The following is a 15377-nucleotide window of genomic DNA, read 5'->3' as shown; positions in this document are numbered from 1 at the left end:
GTGGCAAAGTGGTTCGTTATCGTCCAGCGACGTAGGTCGACGTTGCTGGACTCCTCCCCTTGTGGGCAGCGCGCGCAGGAGGCTCTCCCCCACTGTATTCAGTCACAGCGGGAGTCGGGCCAGGAGAGGAGCGGCGGTGATCACCGCCGCTCTTCCCCGATCGTCGGGGATCGAGTGAGGAGATCCACCCGCTTGTGTAAACAAAGCGGGCGGATCTCCTAAGTGACAGGCAGGGACAGATTGCAGGGTTCAGCATAGCTGAACCTGCGATCTGTCCCTGTGTCACTCAGTCCCCTCCCCCCACACACGTCAGTAAGCACCAGGCATACATTAACCCCTTGATCACCAATAAAAGTTAACCCCTTTCCTGCCAGTGTCATTTTTACAGTAACAGTGCATATTTATAGCACTGATTACTGTAGTAATATCACTGCTACCCCCAAAAGTGTAAAAAAATGTCAGTCAAGGGTCCGATCTGTCCGCCGCAATGTCGCAGTCCCGCAAAAAAAAAAAAAAAAATCGCAGATCGCCGCCATTACTAGTTAAAAAAAAAAAAACCAATAAGAATGACATAAATTTCCCGTAGTTAGTAGCTGTGATAACTTTTGGGCAAACCAATCAAAATACGCTTATTGCGATTTTTTTTACCAAACATATGTAGCAGAAAACAAATTGGCATAAAATGTTAAAAAATTTTGATTTTTAAATTTTTTTGGGGGGGAATTTCATATAAAAAAATGTGAAAAATATTGTTATTTTTTCAAAATTGTCGCTCTTTTTTTGTTTATAGCGCAAAAAGTAAAACAAAATGCACAGGTGATCAAATTCCACCAAAAGAAAGCTCTATTCGTGGGGAAAAAAGGACATAAATTAAACTTGGGTACAGCGTCGCACGACTGCGCAATTGTCCGTTAAATTAACGCAGTGCCGAATCGCAAAATATGGCCTGGTCAGGAATGTGGTAAAATCTTCCGGTCTTAGAGCGGTTAAAAATACGCTAATTGAGAATTTTTTTGTCAAAGACATGTAGCTAAATACATTTTGGCCTACATATATGACAAAAATTGAATATATTGGATATTTTTTAACTGTCAAAGTAGAAAAATATTGTTATTTTTTCAAAATTGTCGCGTTTTTTTATTAATATCGCAAAAAATGAAAAGCGCAGAGGTGATCAAATACCACCAAAAGAAAGCTCTGTTTATGGGGAAAAAAAAGGATGTAAATTTCGTTTGGGTACGGCGTTGCATGACCGCGCAATTGTCAGTTAAAGTCGCACAGTGCCGAATCGCAAAAAGTGGCCTGGACGTAAGACAGCAAAATCCTCCGGTGGTAAAGCGGTTAAGAGGAGATTGTCTTCATGGTAAGACGTAAATTTCATTTGGGTATGGCGTTGCATGACCGTGCAATTGTCATTTAAAGTCGCACAGTGCCGAATCGCAAAAAGTGGCCTGGACGTAAAGCAGGAAAGTCCTCCGGTGGTAAAGTGGTTAACGCATCATTAAATGTCTTTTCAAATGCAGTCAATACCTGAAAATGATCTGATATCAGTCCCTGCACAGCAGGGCTGGGGTGTGAGAGGTAGAAGCAGCACGAGAAGCTCATCACTTCATCTGCTGACAGAAAGCATGCGGATAGGTAGGAAATGCAGAATGACAGAGAGATGATCTCATCACTGTGCTGCTTATCCCTTTACTGTCACATATCACAAACTGGAGGCAGGACCAGGGTGACCTGGGATCAGAGGAAGTGGGTTAAATGATACTGGCCAGATATCAGACTGTGGATATCTGGCTGTATAAAGAGTTTTTCTTTTGTTCAAACAGAACGGGTAGGAGTTAAAAACTCCACCCTTTTTTACGTTTTGATGGAGTACAGAAAGATTAGTTTCTACTTTTTCCGGTCCATTACCTTAGTGGAAGCCAGGCCTCAGCAATGAACGTTCTGTTCTTGGATTTGTAGGGCGTTCTTCATATATTGCTATGGACAATCCGCTAGGGGCTGTGACCTACTAGCTTTTCCATAGCAATATATGGACAATTCATATTGTAAATGGAAGCGAAGCAGGCAAACAAAGCTTAGAACTGATCTTTCCTCTCCCTATCATCTGCTCTTGGCGAGGCACAAAGGAAAAGGGAGGTAGGTCTCATTTACACCATTTGGGATGGGTTGTATTGTTCCATCTGCCAGTAAAGGAGTGCAGCCTTCTGCTGTGTGCTTTGATGTGGTTGACTACAAGCTTTTAGGGAAAGCAGATAAGGAAGCCGCAATTATTTTGCATGCAGGTATGCAAAAAAAAAAAAAAACGTGTATGCTTACATAGCTCCGAGGCTGACTTAGGAAAATGATAAGTGCTATATTTAGAGAGGTGCAGTAATTACTTCCAATTTCGGAAGGAGTTAGTGAGACTTCTGAAAACCACAATAACCCAATCTAATGGCCTTGTGCGCTGAGGCAAAGAGCAATATACACAGTGCAGCCAGCGGAATGACCCATTCCAAATCTACAAAATGCTCTGCTTCCGTAACAGTCTAATTCTTCTCATTAAAAATAACCTGATATTCAAAGAGAACCTATGGGACCAACAAGAGTGTTAATGAAAATACCGCCATTCATTGAAAGGTGGGAAAAAGAATTAGGAACACGTTTAGAAGAGCAACAATTAGGCAAAGTATTGAGCGCTGTATATGGTTTAGCGACGAATATAAACACAATAAAAATGAATTATAAATGTCTGGCAAGGTGGTATATAACTCCCGTTAAAATACAAAAATGCCAACCAGAGAAATCGGCGATGTGCTGGAAGGGTTGTAATCAGAAGGGCACCATGGCCTACATATGGTGGGATTGCCCAAAGATACAGGGCGGCAATATATATATATAAGGTGCGGCAATTTATAGGCGAGATCACAGGCACAGATATTCTCAATGACCCTTGGTATTGCTATTTAATAATACAAAAACTACAATAAAACAAAATACAAGAATGCAGTAATACCTTATTTAACCACTTTCCTGACCAGGCCCTATTTTGCGATTCAGCACTGCGTTACTTTAATGGACAATTGCGCGGTCGTGCAATGCTGTACCCAAACAAAATTTACGTACTTTTTTTCCCACACATAGAGCTTTCTTTTGGTGGTATTTAATTACCTGTGCAATTACTATTTTTTTGCGCTCTAAACAAAAAAATAGCGACAATTTTCTCTCAAAAAAAAAATTTACAAATCAACATTTTTTAACATTTTAGGCCAATTTGTTTTCTGCTACAAATTTTTGAAAATAAATAAATAAATAAATCGCAATTGTGCAAAAGTTATCGCGTCTACTAACTACGGGAAAGATTTATGTCATCTTTGTTGTTTTTTTGTTTTTTTTTACTAGTACCGGCGGCGATCTGCGATTTTTTGCGGGACTGTGACATTGCAGGGGACAGATTGGACTCCTGACTGACATTTTTGACACTTTTGGGGGGACCAGTGACATTACTACAGTATTCAGTGCTAATAATATGCACTGTTACTGTAAAAATGACACTGGCAGGGAAGGGGTTAACACTATGGGTGATCAAGGGGTTAAATGTGAGCCTAGGGGAGTGATTCTAACTGTGGGGGGGCGTGGCTTCTGATCTCTATGATCATTTCAGGGAGGATGGTCGGCTGTGTTTACAACAGCCGACCGTCCTTCTCTCTCAGCGGGGAGCGATCGGCTTCCATGCTGCATAGACCTACGTTGCTTTGCCCAAGAGCGGCTGCATGTCTGCGGTATCTGCGGTAGGCGGTCGTTAAGTGGTTAATAAAAGCTGCAAAAGGAGCCATACCAAAAAGGTGGTTAGATCCAGAAAGTCCTACAGTTTAAAAGAGTACAATATATATATATATATAAAGAAATGACACTTTGCTACAATGTAAAGTAGTGAGTGTACAGCTTGTATAACAGTGTAAATTTGCTGTCCCCTCAAAATAACACACAGCCATTAATGTCTAAACTGCTAGCAACAAAAAGTGAGTACACCCCTAAGTGAAAATGTACAAACTGGGCACAAAGTGTCAATATTTTCTGTGGCCACTAGGCCTGCACGATATTGGAAAAAAAATATATTGCAATATTTTTTTTCCAACGATATATATTGCGATATTGTGGGACCCGTCCTTTATATGGAGAAATATAAAGGAGGTTGGCTGCAGCCCACTTCAGAATATAACCCTGGAAGGGGTTATATAATAGATTTTAAAAAGGAAGAGGAAGTGATTGGTGCTGCCAGTATATATGTGAAATACAATAAATAATCTATATTGACATGGTGTGTATAAAAAAAAGGGAAAAGTAGATGTATGTAGAGGAAAATAAATTATTAATATATAAATCACCTCTGAATTATTAATAATTTATTTTCCTCTACATACATCTACTTTTCCCCTTTTTGTATACACACCATGTCAATATAGATTATTTATTGTATTTCACATATATACTGCTACTGGCAGTGGTGGTAGGAGGCTGGAGCGGTGGATTAGAAAGGAGCACAGCCGCATGCCATATATTACATTACTCACTCGTCTCGTGCAGGCTGCAGCCCGCTCCACACGTTCAGTGAGTCTCACTCTCCGCCCTAGTTTTCTCAATGGCACATTCAGGGAGCCAATCACGCCGTGAGTAGCGGCACAGCGAACCAATCAGGTGTGCAGGCACGCGTGATTGGTTAGCTGTGCAGCTGCTCACGGCGTGATTGGTTGCCTGAATGTGCAATTGAAAAAACTAGGGCGGAGAGTGAGACTCACTGAACGTGTGGGGCGGGCTGCAGCCTGCAGTGGATTGGATGTGTGAGTTCTCCTCCGACCCAACACGCCTAACACGGAAGTCTGCGAGTCCTCCTCCGAGTCCCTCCCCCTGCCTATGCAAATATCGTGACCTCGGCGATATGAATATCGCCTACGGCCACAGAACGATAGTCGATATCATATCGACTATCGTTCAGCCCTAGTGGCCACCATTATTTTCCAGCACTGCCTTAACCCTCTTGGGCATGGAGTTCACCAGAGCTTCACAGGTTGCCACTGGAGTCCTCTTCCACGATGACATCACAGAGCTGGTGGATGTTAGAGGCCTTGCGCTCCTCCACCTTCCGTTTAAGAATGCCCCACAGATGCTCAATAGTGTTTAGGTCTGGAGAAATGCTTGACCAGTCCATCACCTTTACTCTCAGCATCTTTAGCAAGGCAATGGTCATCTTGGAGATGTGTTTGGGGTCATCATGTTGGAATACTTCCCTGCCGCCCAGTCTCCAAAGGGAGGGGATCATGCTCTGCTTCAGTATGTCACAGTACATGTTGGCATTCATGGTTGCCTCAATGAACTGTAGCTCCCCAGTGCCGGCAGCACTCATGCAGCCCCAGACCATGACACTCCCACCACCATGGTTGACTGTAGGCAAGACACACTTGTCTTTGTACTCCTCACCTGGTTGCCACCACACACGCTTGACACCATCTGAACCAAATACGTTTATCTTGGTCTCATCAGACCACAGAACATGGTTCCAGTAATCCATGTCCTTAGTCTGCTTGTCTTCAGCAAACTGTTTGCGGGCTTTCTTGTGCATCATCTTTAGAAGAGGCTTCCTTCTGGGATGACAGCCATGCAGACCAATTTGATGCAGTTTGCGGTGTATAGTCTGAGCACTGACAGGCTGACCCCCCCCTTTAAGCTCTGCAGCAATAATGGCAGCATTCAAATGTCTATTTCCCAAAGACAACCTCTGGATATGAAGCTGAGCACGAGCACTCAACTTCTTTGGTTGACCATGGTGAGGTCTGTTCTGAGTGGACCCTGTCCTGTTAAACCGCTGTATGGTCTTGCCCACCGTGCTGCAGCTCAGTTTCAGGGTATTGGCAATCTTCTTATAGCCTAGGACATCTTTATGTAGAGAAACAATTTTTTTTTTCCAGATCCTCAGAGAGTTCTTTGCCATGAGGTGCCATGTTGAACTTCCAGTGACCAGTATGAGAGAGTGAGAGCGATAACACCAAACTTAACAAACCTGCTCCTCATTCACACCTGAGATCTTGTAACATTAACGAGTCACATGACACCGGGGAGGGAAAATGGCTAATTGGGCCGAATTTGGACAGTTTTCCTTAGGGGTGTACTCACTTTTGTTACCAGTGGTTTAGACATTAATGGCTGTGTGTTGAGTTATTTTGAGGGGACAGCAAATGTACACTGTTATACAAGCTGTACACTCACTACTTTACATTGTAGCAAATTGTAATTACTTCAGCGTTATCACATGAAAAGATATAATAAAATGTTTACAAAAATGTGAGGGGTGTACTCACTTTTGTGAGATACTGTATATATATATATATATATATATATATATATATATATATATATATAAATGGAAAACTTGATTTGTAGTGAAGAAGACCAGATAGAGAGATCCTCTATTAATTGGGGAAAATAGAAGAAAAAGGGAGGAATACAAAAAAACAAGAACATTTGCTGAGATATGGAAAAAGTAGAGGAAGTTGGAATGGAGAGGGGGAGCTGGAGGTAACTTAAGAAGAAAGAAGGATTAGTAGAATAGAGTACGGGGGGGGGGGGGGGGGTTAAGAGAATGAGGGTAGAGGAGGGTAGGGGAGGGGGTGGGTACTTTTGTGGGAATATTGTTATATGACTAATAAGTATGTGTTTTTAAGATTTGGAAATGGAAAATCAAATGAAGAAATAAGAACGAACAAAAAAAAAAAAGTGCCAACACCCAAAACTGGTTAAATTTAAATAAAACAGTCCCCCAGTGAATGCTAAAAGGAAAAGGCAGCTCAGGCTGAAATACCGTATTAACCTTCAATCTGGAGCGGTCAATTGCAGTGATACAGTTTTACCACCAGATGTCCTCAGTACTCCGGGGCTGAAAGATACCCAGTGTTAGCCTGGAACACAGAGGATTTTAAGGTATCAAGGACCTGAGTGTGTGTCATCACCCTTGTCTGGGCTCAGTGTGCTTCTGTAAAGGAAGGCCCTCATACATTATTAGGTGAGTGCTCCTTTGTCCATGAATAAGGACCACTATTGCCAAAGCCATGGAGAAAAGGAAGGACCCACTACATCATGAGAGTGTCCATATCACTGCAGGATTTAGGGGATGTATAAATGGGATTTTTAAAAGGTAAGAAAACTGAGGACAGGGGTGAGTGTTTCTTAAAACCTAAAAGATGGGTGAATTTTAATGTGCTGCTAGCAAGCTTCAACAAGTAATACTGAAGATTGCTGACTGCCAGATGAAGACTGCTAGCAGCTTCTTTATAGCAACATCCAGTGCCTACCTATTTGTGTTAACAATATCCAGCTCACTTTAGATTAATATGCACGCACTATCGTATGCACAAACATACATACATATAGCAAGCAGATTTTAGCTGAAATTTTTACAATGTGTGAAGGTGGGGGTTGGCAACACTTCCATCACAATCTACATATCCATTGTGGTCATGTGGCTGATAAATCACGACCCCCAGTCATAGGCCTTGCAATACTGGGAACCCAGGGCACATGCCTGGCATCTCTTGCCTGGCTGTATTAGATGGTTGCCTTAAACAGGGCATAAGCCAACAGGCCGTTCCACCTCAAGACCACTGCTTTCACGCTTTCCCACTTGCAGGAACAGGGACAAGAAACTGGAGGGACAGCAAGCCATGCCAGCAGTGGGACTTCAGAGAGAGAACGGTAACTGACAGGTGGTGTGCGTATGTGAGTATGTATGTGGGTGTGAGAGTGTAGGTGTATGGATGTGTGCAATGTTGAAATGCCTCATAGTGGGTAATGCTGTGCTATGAATAAAGGGGGTGGAATGAATCAGAGGGTGCTGGGCTATATACTATATATATATATATATATATATATATATACACTTCTGATCCTGCACTATATACTGGATGTCACCTGTTCACTGGGCCGTACGTTAGCTTTACTCCTCACCCCTGGCCTCTATACATTACAAACTCCTGACCCCTGCACCCTGTACATAACACACTCCTTAACCCTACCCACTATATGTTACTTTTACTCCTGACCACTGCCCTCTGTGCGTTACTGTTACTCTTGGCCCCAGCCCTCTATACATTGCACACTTCTGACCCCTGCACCCTGTACATAACACACACCTGAACCCTGCCCTCTATACGTTACTTTTACTCCTGACCACTGCCCTCTGTGCGTTACTGTTACTCCTGACCCCAGCCCTCTATACATTGCACATTTCTGACCCCTGCACCCTGTACATAACACACGCCTGAACCCTGCTCTGTATGTTACTTAACTCCTGACCCCTGCCTTCTGTAAGTTACTGTTACTCCTGACCCCAGCCCTCTATACATTGCACATTTCTGACCCCTGCACCCTGTACATAACACACACCTGAACCCTGCTCTGTATGTTACTTAACTCCTGACCCCTGCCTTCTGTAAGTTACTGTTACTCCTGACCTCTGCCCTCTATACTGTACATTGCACGCTACTGACCCCTGCACCCTGTACATGATACTCCTGAACCCTGCCTTCTGTACATTCCTTTACTCCTGACCCCCACCCTCTGTACATTACAGTTACTCCTGACCTCTGCCCTCTATACATTGCACACTCCTGACCACTGCAATCAGTACATTACAAACTCTTGAACACTGCACTCTGTATGTTACATACACCTAATCCCTATTTTCTGTATGTTATATACACCTGCATTCTGTAGGTTAGATACTTCTGACCCCTGCACTCTATAGGTTGAATAATGTGGACCTGGCACTCTGTACATAGCACACTCCTAACGCCTCACATCAGACGTTGGATGACAAATTACTCTCCAGACATGAAAACCATTGTGTATGAAAGTGAATGCCAAGTTGAAGCTACAAAGGTACTATAAGTGTAGATTTTTACAGCGATATTTGAATTATAGTTTTCATCAAACCTTCCTTCCTTTTTAATGGGGTCTTGCTAGGTTATCCCCCAAAAAACTGCTGCACCCTGGTGATCTTTGCCCTCTTCCATATTGTTCAGGTAGATCTCCACCTGTCCAGGGTTGCCTACCCCTGTGTTACAGAATAACAATGCAGGTCTGTCTGGCTGCTATACTTTCTATTTTCAGATTCTTTGGATAAATCAGCCCTGCTATTGCAATACTCTTGGGTCTGTCAGCTCCACGATGCACGTATCCGCCTCGGTCAAACTCCTTTATGAAACAATAAATTTAGTTGTCATTTTTATTGGCCCAGTCAGAAAACAAATATGGTCCAAAAATGTTCTAGCTGTCATACCGTTATGAGCTATGTGTGTTTGGAAAGGGTGCTGGAATGCCTGCGAAGAGCTTCACATGCTTCGATCTGCCATTTCCATTTATCAGCCATGACACTTTGGGGCAGGATTTGTTTACACGATGCTAAAATGTAACTGCAAGGAAGCAGCCCAGGTCCTGCTTCATATCATGGCATCTATAGGTTTCCAGACTGCATGCTACACTGTATGAACCAAGGGGAATATCATGGCATCTACAGGTTTACAGACTGCATGCTACACTGTATGAACCAAGGGGAATATCATGGCATCTACAGGTTTACAGTCTGCATGCTACACTGTATGAACCAAGGGGAATATCATGGCATCTACAGGTTTACAGACTGCATGCTACACTGTATGAACCAGGGGGAATATCATGGCATCTACATGTTTACAGACTGCATGCTACACTGTATGAACCAGGGGGAATATCATGGCATCTACAGGTTTACAGACTGCATGCTACACTGTATGAACCAAGGGGAATATCATGGCATCTACATGTTTACAGACTGCATGCTACACTGTATGAACCAAGGGGAATATCATGGCATCTACAGGTTTACAGACTGCATGCTACACTGTATGACCAGGGGGAATATCATGGCATCTACAGGTTTACAGACTGCATGCTACACTGTATGAACCAAGGGGAATATCATGGCATCTACATGTTTACAGACTGCATGCTACACTGTATGAACCAGGGGGAATATCATGGCATCTACAGGTTTACAGACTGCATGCTACACTGTATGAACCAAGGGGAATATCATGGCATCTACAGGTTTACAGACTGCATGCTACACTGTATGAACCAAGGGGAATATCATGGCATCTACAGGTTTACAGTCTGCATGCTACACTGTATGAACCAGGGGGAATATCATGGCATCTACAGGTTTACAGTCTGCATGCTACACTGTATGAACCAAGGGGAATATCATGGCATCTACAGGTTTACAGACTGCATGCTACACTGTATGAACCAGGGGGAATATCATGGCATCTACATGTTTACAGACTGCATGCTACACTGTATGAACCAGGGGGAATATCATGGCATCTACAGGTTTACAGACTGCATGCTACACTGTATGAACCAAGGGGAATATCATGGCATCTACAGGTTTACAGACTGCATGCTACACTGTATGAACCAGGGGGAATATCATGGCATCTACAGGTTTACAGACTGCATGCTACACTGTATGAACCAAGGGGAATATCATGGCATCTACAGGTTTCCAGACTGCATGCTACACTGTATGAACCAAGGGGAATATCATGGCATCTACAGGTTTACAGACTGCATGCTACACTGTATGAACCAGGGGGAATATCATGGCATCTACAGGTTTACAGACTGCATGCTACACTGTATGAACCAAGGGGAATATCATGGCATCTACAGGTTTACAGACTGCATGCTACACTGTATGAACCAGGGGGAATATCATGGCATCTACAGGTTTACAGACTGCATGCTACACTGTATGAACCAGGGGGAATATCATGGCATCTACAGGTTTCCAGACTGCATGCTACACTGTATGAACCAGGGGGAATATCATGGCATCTACAGGTTTACAGTCTGCATGCTACACTGTATGAACCAGGGGGAATATCATGGCATCTACAGGTTTCCAGACTGCATGCTACACTGTATGAACCAGGGGGAATATCATGGCATCTACAGGTTTACAGACTGCATGCTACACTGTATGAACCAGGGGGAATATCATGGCATCTACAGGTTTACAGACTGCATGCTACACTGTATGAACCAGGGGGAATATCATGGCATCTACAGGTTTACAGACTGCATGCTACACTGTATGACCAGGGGGAATATCATGGCATCTACAGGTTTACAGACTGCATGCTACACTGTATGAACCAAGGACCAGGATCAGCACATTACAAGAGAAGCCCCGACACTCGATGCCTGATCACAAAGACTCTATGCAAGAGATGGCATATATATATATATATATATATATATATATATATATAGTGATTTATTTATCACATCCAAAGCAAAGATATACAGAATATTGAGACAAAAAGTGGATATAAAATATTGGGGGAAAAAAAACGGATGTGTGACTCCTCAAAATGTCCTTATTAATCCACATATGTGATACAGTTTATAATGCACTTTAGTGATCCACACAGTTATGCCGTTACATAAAAGATGTTCAGTGACTCCCACCACTGTTCTATATTGCGCTCACCTCCACATTTGGCCTGTTGTAACCAGGTTAAATAAACGCTTTCCCCCATTCTAGGGCACAAGAAATAAGCTCCCCTGTACTCCTCCTCCAATGCACTCCAAGGTGTCCTGGGTGACTTCAAACAACCAGGTGTAGGGCCCTTTAAATCCGTGGTCCCACCACTGCATACGAACGCATGCAACAGAATGCATCCTCAGTGTAGTAAGTTTTGTAAAGCTTTCCTCAGCGGACCCCTGAGGAAGTCATGTGACCGCGACGACACGTGTTGGGTGGAGCCGGGTGACACTGCTGATATCAGAAGTGACGCAGGTGCCTCTGAGCCCGGGTGTCAATACCAGCTTTTTTAACCTTAATGTAAGTGCAAAAAACTTTTAATAAATGTTTTACAAAACGTACTACCCTACAAGGATGCATTCTGTGGCATGAGTTTGTATGTAGTGGCAGGACCGCGGATTTAAAGGGTCATACACCTGGTTGTATAAGCAACGCAGGACACCTAGGAGAGCATTGGAGAAGGGGAGAGTACGGAGGAGCTAATTTCTTGTGCCCCAGAGTGGGGAAAAACGTTATCTGACCTGGTTATAACAGGTCAAATGAGAAGATGAGCGCAATATAGAATGGATGGAACGTGGGTGGGAGTCACTGAACACCTTTATAGTAACGGCACAACTGTGTGGATCACTTAAGTGCATTATGAACTGCATCAGTGGATATCAGTGGTATAAGTGGATTAATAAGGACATTTGAAGGGTCGCACATCAGTTTGTTTTTTTAATCCACTTTTTATCTCAATATTCCGTACATCGTTGCTTTGGATATAATAAATGCATCAATATTATTTTATATAATTATATATATATATATATATATATATATATATATATATATATATATATATATATATATATATATATATATATATATATATAATATAAAATATATAGCACATTCACTGGGACACTAAGGAAGTCTTTGATCATATATGCTTACAATTTTTATCATTTTGCACCATCAGCACACCAATTGCAACACCAGGGAAGCTTTAAATGGATTATATTTTATAGTAGGAGGTATAATCATATGCACATGTATAAGAATAGGCATAGCAACATTTATTATAAAGGCAGACCTTGTCTTGTACTAATGGAAATTCCCCTTACCCATGATGACCATCCACTGGCCAATGCTAAGGCACTGGTCACATTGCCTATGCTTTTGAAATCTTGCCCAAAAACAGAAAAAACATAGTGCCAGGCTGAACAAGAGTAATCAGTGGATTCCCCCATTCACATTAAATAGCATGGATGGAGTACACTCCACTGTCAGCTATTACATCCAGGCAAGCTCTTTACCAGCGACTGTCTCAATACCCAAACAAGTACTCTGGTAAGGTGCAGCCACTGCTCAGCCTACAATTTCCCACCCAGCTCTGTTGATTTTGAGACTTTTATCAAGCTGGATGGTGCTTGCAGGGCTACCCATGGCTCAAATTGGACCAGTTTCAGTATAAATTGGTAAAAATGTAGGCTATCAATGGCCAGCTAAAGGGGTTTGTAAACTCAACACGAGCCAAGTGGTTGTAAACCCTTACATAACCTCTTACCCCCGATTGTACTATTTCTTCCACTAAAACCAATGATGGGGCATTTTGTACTCCCACTGGCCACAGTCTGGCCCCCCTAAAGTCTGAAAGAAATTAAAGAGGAGCTGCTGACTTTTAATATTAGGATACGTACCTGCCCTGGAATCCACCCCACCCCAGCAGAAGTTTCCATCAGCTCTCGGGTGCTGCCACTGCCATTGCCTGTAAGGGAAACCGGCAGTGAAGCCTTGCGGCTTCAGAGCTGTTTCCCTACTGAGCATGCCCAAAGCGCGATGCGTTTTGTGAATGGCCCGGCAGTAGGGGAAGAAGGAGAGGTGCCGAACTTCAGGGGGGCCTCGCTGCATCTCACCGCAGCCAGGTCTCCTGGAAGAGGGGATGGATACCTGTCAAAAACAGGTACCCGTTACCCCCTCCCCCCCGAAATTTGCCAAATGTGGCACCAGAGGGGGGGGGAGCAGATAAGCGGATATTCCACTTTTGGGTGGAACTTTGGTAGGTTTAAACTAGCCCTTTTGTTTAGAAAGTTTGCAGCCCCCCATATAGAGGTTTTAGTTATGTGTTTAGAGCAGGGATCCTCAAACTACGGCCCTCCAGCTGTTGCTGAACTACACATCCCATGAGGCATTGTAAAACTCTGACATTCACAGACATGGCTAGGCATGATGGGAGAGCCACAGTTTGAAGACCCCTGGTATAGAGCTTAGCCCAACCTTCTGAGAATTCCCCCATAATAAAGAGAAACCAGGATCAGAGGAGCGCGCAGAAGAGACTTTCCGGGCCAGCCAGACTGGACGCCCCGGACGACGTCACGTATGACGTCGACGTCACGTATGACAAAACCGGTCGGGCGGTACCTGACGCTCAACTACCACGCCCCTTGAAGCCTGGTTCGTATACTACACGCGGGACGCCGCGGATTTTACATGCTATATCGATGCGATTCCTTTACCTACTGGATGTAAGTGCAACCTTTAATAAATCAAACTGCTTATCTTTACTGGTGTACACTATGGGTCTTCGGGTCTCTTTTCCAATATATGTGGCTTACATGTACTTGGATCGTGCTTAACCTGACCTGGGAGAGATTGATTGCCCCACTTAAGGATCATACTAAGAGGAGTGTTTCAGATATATATCCCAGCGTATATGGCCTGACCATTAATTTGGGGGCCGATTCTTCTGGTAAGCAGCCATTATAGCAGATTTGTCACAGGTGTTTTTCCAGTTATTTTTCCTCTTGGGAATTCAACGTCTTCCTTTACCATTCACTTTGGATCTTGCATATATACCTTTGGACGTTTGGACTTTTTCACTTTATATGCACATTGATTATTGATCATATGTGCACTTTTTGGTCACCTTATTAATTTGGAGTTGCACCAATTGTTGTGTAATTTTTGGCAATTGCTTTGTATTAATTTATATATATATGTTTCAATTTTCATGATAGCGCTGCACTATTTGTTTTTCCAGCCAGACTGGATGGCCAGATTTAGCCTACAGAAGGTGCACTTGGACTTTGATTATGATGGTCCACTCTCTCCTGAATGCAACCATCTTGCTTTTCCGGTTTATCTCTACCTTGTTCTTTATTATACTCTGCCGCTGTGCTTTCTTCTCGTTTCCTGTGCTTGGAACAACACCACTCCTAAGTAATGGGCAGGAACTATATCCGACATAAATGAAGTCATGTCCCTGGAGATGTGACAGTGGCACAAAGGGATGAAATCAGAGTCCTGGGATAACAACACCCCATCATTAGCAGATAAGAGCAGACTTGTATACAAACACTGAGAAGGAGGTGATCCAGGATCTGGAGATATGTGAGATATGTGCAGGCTGGGAAAAGTTCCTATAAGCATTTGGCTGTGTAGAATCAGACGGAGAGGAAAACAACAGCTGTTCCCACTCACATCAGTATGACAGTAGAATACACAAACCTCTTCTGTGCACACAGACGCACAGGCAGCTTTCTTCTATTACATTTCTCTCTCATCCAGTCCAAATATTCCATTGCTTCTGGACACTATTTCTCAATCAACCACAAAAGTGTTTACACATTGCTGGTTGTTAGGTTTGTTATTTAATAGGAATCATCAGACACTCAGAAAGTAACATGTTTGGACACCATTAGTCCTCCATTTTATTTAAAGACCCTAATGCAGCCCAATTAAGCACCTTTCTCACGGTGCACCTGGGCAAGAC

General features: G+C 43.1%; 1 protein-coding gene across 1 annotated transcript in view; it reads right to left on the bottom strand.

The window, feature by feature from the left end:
- Positions 1-14881, bottom strand: part of PKIG (cAMP-dependent protein kinase inhibitor gamma) — a 153918-nt gene extending 139037 nt beyond the window's left edge. Inside the window, exon 1 of the mRNA XM_082271887.1 lies at positions 14754-14881. The gene's annotated coding sequence lies outside the window, so the exon portion shown is untranslated. The remainder of the gene's footprint in view (positions 1-14753) is intronic.
- Between the last annotated feature and the right edge of the window lie 496 nt (positions 14882-15377).

This window comes from Pelophylax lessonae (genome assembly GCF_965119305.1).
Source record: "Pelophylax lessonae genome assembly, chromosome: 11".
Classification (NCBI taxonomy): domain Eukaryota; kingdom Metazoa; phylum Chordata; class Amphibia; order Anura; family Ranidae; genus Pelophylax; species Pelophylax lessonae.
This window is presented reverse-complemented; position numbering and strand designations above follow the sequence as displayed.